The 6,330-nt window shown below is 47.9% G+C and overlaps 1 protein-coding gene across 2 annotated transcripts in view; it reads right to left on the bottom strand.

Moving 5' to 3' along the window:
- The window catches only part of Vps8 (VPS8, CORVET complex subunit), a 219,565-nt gene extending 214,970 nt beyond the window's left edge, over nt 1–4,595 (bottom strand). For both annotated transcript variants that reach the window (XM_005368975.3, XM_013354407.2), the window contains exon 1: nt 4,528–4,595. The gene's annotated coding sequence lies outside the window, so the exon portion shown is untranslated. The remainder of the gene's footprint in view (nt 1–4,527) is intronic.
- Nucleotides 4,596–6,330: the final 1,735 nt, after the last annotated feature.

The following is a 6,330-nucleotide window of genomic DNA, read 5'->3' as shown; positions in this document are numbered from 1 at the left end:
TTATAGGCATGCTCAGTGACACCCTAGTTAAGGCATGTTTTCCTTAGCACTGTCTTGGTACCTTCCTTCTTTTGATTCACCAGTCAACTTACCATATAACTACATCTTTTCTCTCCAACTACGCAAGAAAAATGAAGCCATTCTTCTAAATAGATATTTAATGAATATCTGCTGGTTAAAAGAACTGGAAGATAGGAATAACATCTGTGCTGTAAATTGAACGTATCAGTGTTGGGGAATATTATTTTAAGGTATGTGACTTTTGTTTATGCTATATTTGTTTAACTCTGTGAAGCTGTGGTTTTTAAACACCTAGTGGTCTAATAAAGAGCAGAATGGCCAATAGCGAGACAGGAGCAAGGATAGGCAGGATTAGCAGGTAGAGTATAAATAGAAGGAGAACCAAGGCAAAAGAGGAGAGGGGGATGCTAGGAGCCAGTCATGGATTAAGAGTGAAAGTAAGATATAGAAGGAAAGCCGGGCAGTGGTGTCGCACGCCTTTAATCCCAGCACTCGGGAGGCAGAGGCAGGCGGATCTCTGTGCGTTCGAGGCCAGCCTGGTCTACAAAGGGAGTTCCAGGACAGGCTCCAAAGCTACAGAGAAATCCTGTCTCAAAAAACCAAAAAAAAAAAAAAAAGAAAAAAGATACAGAAGAAAAGGAAAAAAACCCAGAGGCAAAAGGTAGTTGGGGATAACTAAGAAAAGATGGCTAGCAATAAGCCAAGCTAAGGCCAATCATTTATAATTAATAATAAGTCTCCGTGTGTATTTATTTGGGAGCTGGGTGGTGGGTCCCTCAAAAAGAGTAAAGAAGTAAAACATCAAACAACAACAGTACCAGTGTTATTGTTAAGTGTCAAGGACAGCATTTGACTCTGATCGTACAGAGATCTGCACCACAGTAGGACAAATTACAACTGGTTCTACTCCCACGGGCACAGCCCGACTCCTCCAACTCCTGCTACAATTTGAGGTTCCCTGAGTTCTGCTTTTAAGGTTCGGATTCTTGAGCCATTCCGGTTCTCTACTCTCAACTTCCTGTTCACAGGTCAAGATGTGAGCTCAGCAGTTCCTGTAGCCTTGAATCTACCTGTCGCCACACTTCCATGCCACAATGATGATAGACTCTTAATCCCTCTGGAAATGTAAGCCCAAATAAACCCTACAGTCCCCAAATTGCTTTTGGGCATGGTGTTCATCACACAGCAGAAAGTTACTACAATACTATTCTATTTCCAAAGGCATCCCACTGCATCTAGGAGAGCTTTGTTCATCTAAAAATGATTTTTAATGGCCTTTCAGCTTTTGACACAAACTCCTCCATGATCTCGGAGGTTTTATGATTTTTCACATTTATTCGGCTTATTCATGAAAATAAAGAAACGTATCATGTGTCTCTTTCATTTAAAGGAACCCAGCCATTAACTATAGAAAAGAGAAATAAGAAAAAATATGATTCACACTGCCAGGGTACTCCATCCAACTAGGTTTCACAGGAGCGCAGACTGGGAAATGGATACCTGCCGTCCCTTTGGTCACTCAGCTCATGCATGCCCATGTAACGGCAACTGACTTCATCTGTGCCAACAGGAATAAAGAGCACTCTGCTCCAATGTGGAGCCAAAGCCGTCTGCACTGCAATTCTTGGTTTTTTTTGTTTTTTGTTTGTTTGTTTGTTTGTTTGTTTTTGAAACAGGGTTTCTCTGTAGCTTTGGAGCCTGCCCTGGCACTTGCTCTTATAGACCAGGCTGGCCTCGAACTCATAGAGATCTGCCTGCCTCTGCCTCCAGAGAGCTGGGATTAAAGGTGTGCACCACCACCGTCCTGTGGTTCTTAAGAGCACATGCCAGTCTTCCTGAGATGCCTCAAAGGTACTCAGTTGGGGAAGCCACTCCAATCATGTGACTTTAGTGGTGACACCAACCATGTGCCCATGAACCTAGCCAAAAGAGTGTGCACAGGATGTCTGTCTCCAATCTGGCCTGAATCAAGGTCCTTCCAGGAACACGTAAATACTGTAGGCAAGAGTTTTCTCTCAACTCAGGTACACCAGCTTGGAGGGGCCGACAGGAGCCTGTTTTTTACAGAACAGAATGAGTTCGGGACCGAGACCTTGGAGGTTCTTTGCGAAGGAGTAGAGGTATACTCATTCAGTGGTGTAATGACACCCTACTGGGTCCCAGGTTCATAAACTAATAAATCTCTTTTGGTTTAGGTGCATTTGAATTGATTTTCTGACATAGAAAGAAGCATAACTTTGAAAAATATAATTGTTACCAACGTAAACCTAAGAAGTCATTAACAGTGAGGAGTCCCGGATAGTTCTACAGCTGCTGACTCAAACCCACAATGTGCTTACGATGCTAGACGCAGTGAAGCAGCCCAAACGATAACTCAGTCCCATCTAAAGAAGAGCAGTCGGGCCTCATAAGTATACACAAGGGTGACTGGGAACTGTGGGTCAAGAAAAGATGTCATGTAAGGTCTTTGAAATCTAGTAAACAAATCAAAAGTTAAAGGTAGTTCACACTGGATCAGGAGGACAGTTCAGTCAGTACAATGCCTGCCACGCAAGCGTGATGACCTGAGTTTGGTGATTTGATGACATCTGTCATTAAATCCCCAAGACTCACAGGAAAAAGTCAGGCCACCTGTGGCCCACATCTGCAATCCCAGCACTGGGGAGGGGTAAGGTAACAGGAAGATCCCTGGGGCCCAGTGACCTGTCTGTCAGCCCAGCCTACCCGGCAGGCTGGGGTCTGGAAAGCAGGATGGGAGGCCGTCAAGATGCTTCAGTGGGAAAACACTTCTGTGCAAGCCTGGCAACCTAAATCTGATTCCCGCATTAAGGTGGGAGGAGAGAACCCCACAAAGTTATGCTCTGACCTCCACATGTACGCCTTGGAAGACACACATGCACACAGAAAAGAATAACTAAATTTAAACTTTTATTAAAAAACAAAAAAGGTAAGTCTGGGAAAATGGCTCAGTAATATGATGCACAGATATGGGGGCCTGAGTTTGATACCCCAAGTCCTATATTTAAACGCTGCACATGGTGGCAGGAGCCTGCAATGCCAGCGCTGGAGAGATGGAGACACGAGGATCCCTGAGGCTGACTAGCTCGCACTTCTAACTGAATCAGCAAGCTATGCACTGGGCAAGAGGTCTTGTCTCAAAAAGAAAATGGAGAGTATGAGAGAGATGGCTGCGCGATTTGGATGAAAGCTAGCCAGAGATGGCCCCAAAAGTACACTGGTCTCACAGTAAGAGGTTGGTCCCCGCGCCAACCAGGTGGCTCCCAACAGCTTGTAATTCCAGCTCCAGGGTGGTGGAAACCTCTTCTGGGCTCCAACGTCAACCTCTGGCTTCTACATGCACGTACACACACATGAACACTCACACAGTCACAAAAAGGCAGACATGAGAGTGCACACCGTGCGTGCACACACACACACACAAAGGCCTTACTTCTTCCATCACATGGCTAAAATGTCGACGGAATAGTGGGGTAAAGCTGAAAGTCACCAACAGTCCTCCAAATGCTGCGAGACCGAAAGCACTCACTGGCTGCCAACAGTCCAATTACAAAGGAAACCTCTAAAGAAAATAATCAGCATCTCATTCTGTTCGAGGTCTGTAAAGAATTTCCTCACATAACTCAGTCACTTCAACCATACAAAGCCCAACAGTTCAAACAAAACTCCATTTATCTTTATTGTGTATTCTACAAACCGGGTCAGCTATTGCCAGATGATTCCATACTTTCCTGCTTAAATGTCAACATGAGCAAACCCATGACTTAAACACATGTGGGTCCCCCATCCTCGTCTATATTGGAAGCACTTCAAACACAGAAGTGTAACACAAACCCACACACCACGACGTGTAATTTTCTCCCAAACAGAGACACCTGGAATAGAGTTAGCAGCGCAAGGCAACATCTGTGCTTACATTACTTGGCGCTTTGGGGGGCTGGGCAGGGGGTGAGGGGTGCAGTAGAGTGGGCAGTTCAGTCACTAGCAATCCGGGCAAACACAGCCCCGCCTACTTAGAGGAGGCTCGGTATCCACTCCGGATAAGCCAGCACAATCCTACTTTCTTCGAAACACGCCCACTTAGTGCACCCAAAGTCTGGATTCCTGCGTCTTTCTGTCCCCGAGTGCCACACCTGCACAGCTAGCCAAGGTACAAGGGTGCCCCCAACTTCCACCCTGCGGCCCTCGGGCTGGGGCACACAGGCAGGAGGCGAGGAGGAACCGGCCCCACAGGCAGCACATCAGTACTATCAGTGCTACGGGGTGAGAGCCTCCATCCCGAGCGGCGTGGGAGGGACGGCATCCACCTCCCAGCCGCGGTGCCGGGTGGGCGCGCCTGTCCCGCAGCCTCGCAGACTCAGTCCCAGACCAGCCCGCGGTGACCGCAGGGTCTCCGGGAGCAGGGTCTCCGGGAGCAGGGTCGACCGGTCTGCGCACTCCTGCTGCGCCGCGCCGCCCCGCCCCTCCCCGCTCGGGGACACGCGTTACCTGAGCCTGCGTCCGCCTCGTCGGGACCCCGGCCCACGTGACCCCGCGAGGGCAGCTCACGCACGCGCAGTCTCTGCTGCTCGCCGGCGCGCTTCCGCTCTCTCCGCGACCGACGCCAGGCGCTGGGCGGTGCGAGCCTGTGCGCCACTCCCTCCATAAAGGGAGACTCCGCCCGTCGCTTAGGATTGTCACCGGCGCCGCTGGGGCCTCGGAGCAGGAACACAGGCTAGTCAATAGAGGTCCTCAGAGGGGAGAGGAACGTCCCTTTCAACCCTGATCAGTGAGTTCACCTGACCTCCCAGAAACTGACCCCAAAACCGGGTACCGTGGCTTATGCCTGCGGTTCTCGCACGCAGGAGCTTGAGGCAGAAGGATCACCGTGAGTTCAAGCTAGCCTAGGATACAAAGTGAGGCCTGTCTCAGATTCTATGGGCTGACTGTCGGACGGACAGATGGACGGATGGGGAGTTGGGAATAGAGTTGGAATTAATTTCACTGGATTTGGTAGTATCTGCTAATTAATTTTCTTAATTAATTAATTAATTAATTAAAAGGCAAACTCAGAACCCAGAAATGTCAGTTTTAGTGGATAGTTATTGGGGAAAGAGGAAGCATTGTTTTTGCAAATAAGATAAGCATGGTTACTAAAAACTGTTATTTTTCAATTTATCTTTTTTTAATCAGTGTTTTGCCTGTATGTATGTCTGTGTGATGGTGTTGGATCCTGGAGTCACAGACAGCTCTGATCTGCCATGTGGGTGCTGGGAATTGAACCCAGGTCCAGAAGTGCAGTCAGTTCTCTTAACCACCAAGCCATCTCTCCAGCCCCCTCGTTTACCATTTTAAAAAGTTCATCTTACCATCAAACATACAGGGTGGGTCATATTATCAAACAGACAAGGCATCTTCATGGTTTTGCTAATTTGCTACTGGAAAAAGATGAAAACTTTCAGGACAGCTTGGTGTTTTACAGTTGCCCTGCATCATTAACCCCAGCAGGGTTAATGTGTGCTTGATGGACCTGTCTGTCATCCAGAAATTAGGAGGAAGAGTGGAGGAAGATGCCTCGGGAGGAGTTACAGAAAACGCCCAGGATGGCTGGCATCAGTTGAGTATCAAACAGGCTCACTATACTCCTACCCCTGGGTTCGACGTCTGGATCAGATCCAGAAGTGGGAAAGACAAAGGACTGTCCTGTTGGTACTTTGGGGCTGAGAACTTGGCAGGCTGATGACAGTGATATGAAGAAATTATAGGGGTGTTTAGGATCGTGATGGAGGAAAATAATGAACACCTTAGCTAGAAAATGGGACTAATGTAGACAGGAGCCTAAGAGACTGCCTGAGGGGAAGTGGGACCAGTTACAACCTGGGGTGAGTTTAGGGACCAGTGCTGGCCTACTGTCGTCAGGGTACCCACAGTGACTCTCAAACATCTTACATTGTCACCCACAGAAACACATTTCAGCCGTGACTAAGCATGTGCACTGTGACAGGATCCTGTCTAAAGCAGGGTAGAGAGATTAGTGACACCAGAGCCCCGAGTGAGCGTGGAGTTATGGGAGATGAAAACTGGGAAGGTTGTTAGTGAGCCTTTTCAAAATATCTCTGTGGCAGTTGTGCCCTTACATTTCCAAGTTACAGACAGCTATGATCTGTCGTGTGGGTGCTGGGAATTGAACCCAGGACCTCTGGAAGAGAAGTCAGTTCTCTTAACCACTGAGCCATCTCTCCAGCCCCCTAGTTTACCATTTTAAAAAGTTCATCATGACAGTAATGCAGCTGTTCTGGGTAACTCCAGAAA

Source organism: Microtus ochrogaster, unplaced genomic scaffold, assembly GCF_000317375.1.
Source record: "Microtus ochrogaster isolate Prairie Vole_2 unplaced genomic scaffold, MicOch1.0 UNK43, whole genome shotgun sequence".
Lineage (NCBI taxonomy): Eukaryota > Metazoa > Chordata > Mammalia > Rodentia > Cricetidae > Microtus > Microtus ochrogaster.
The sequence above is the reverse complement of the archived record's forward strand: the minus strand, read 5'-3'. Positions and strand labels throughout refer to the sequence as shown.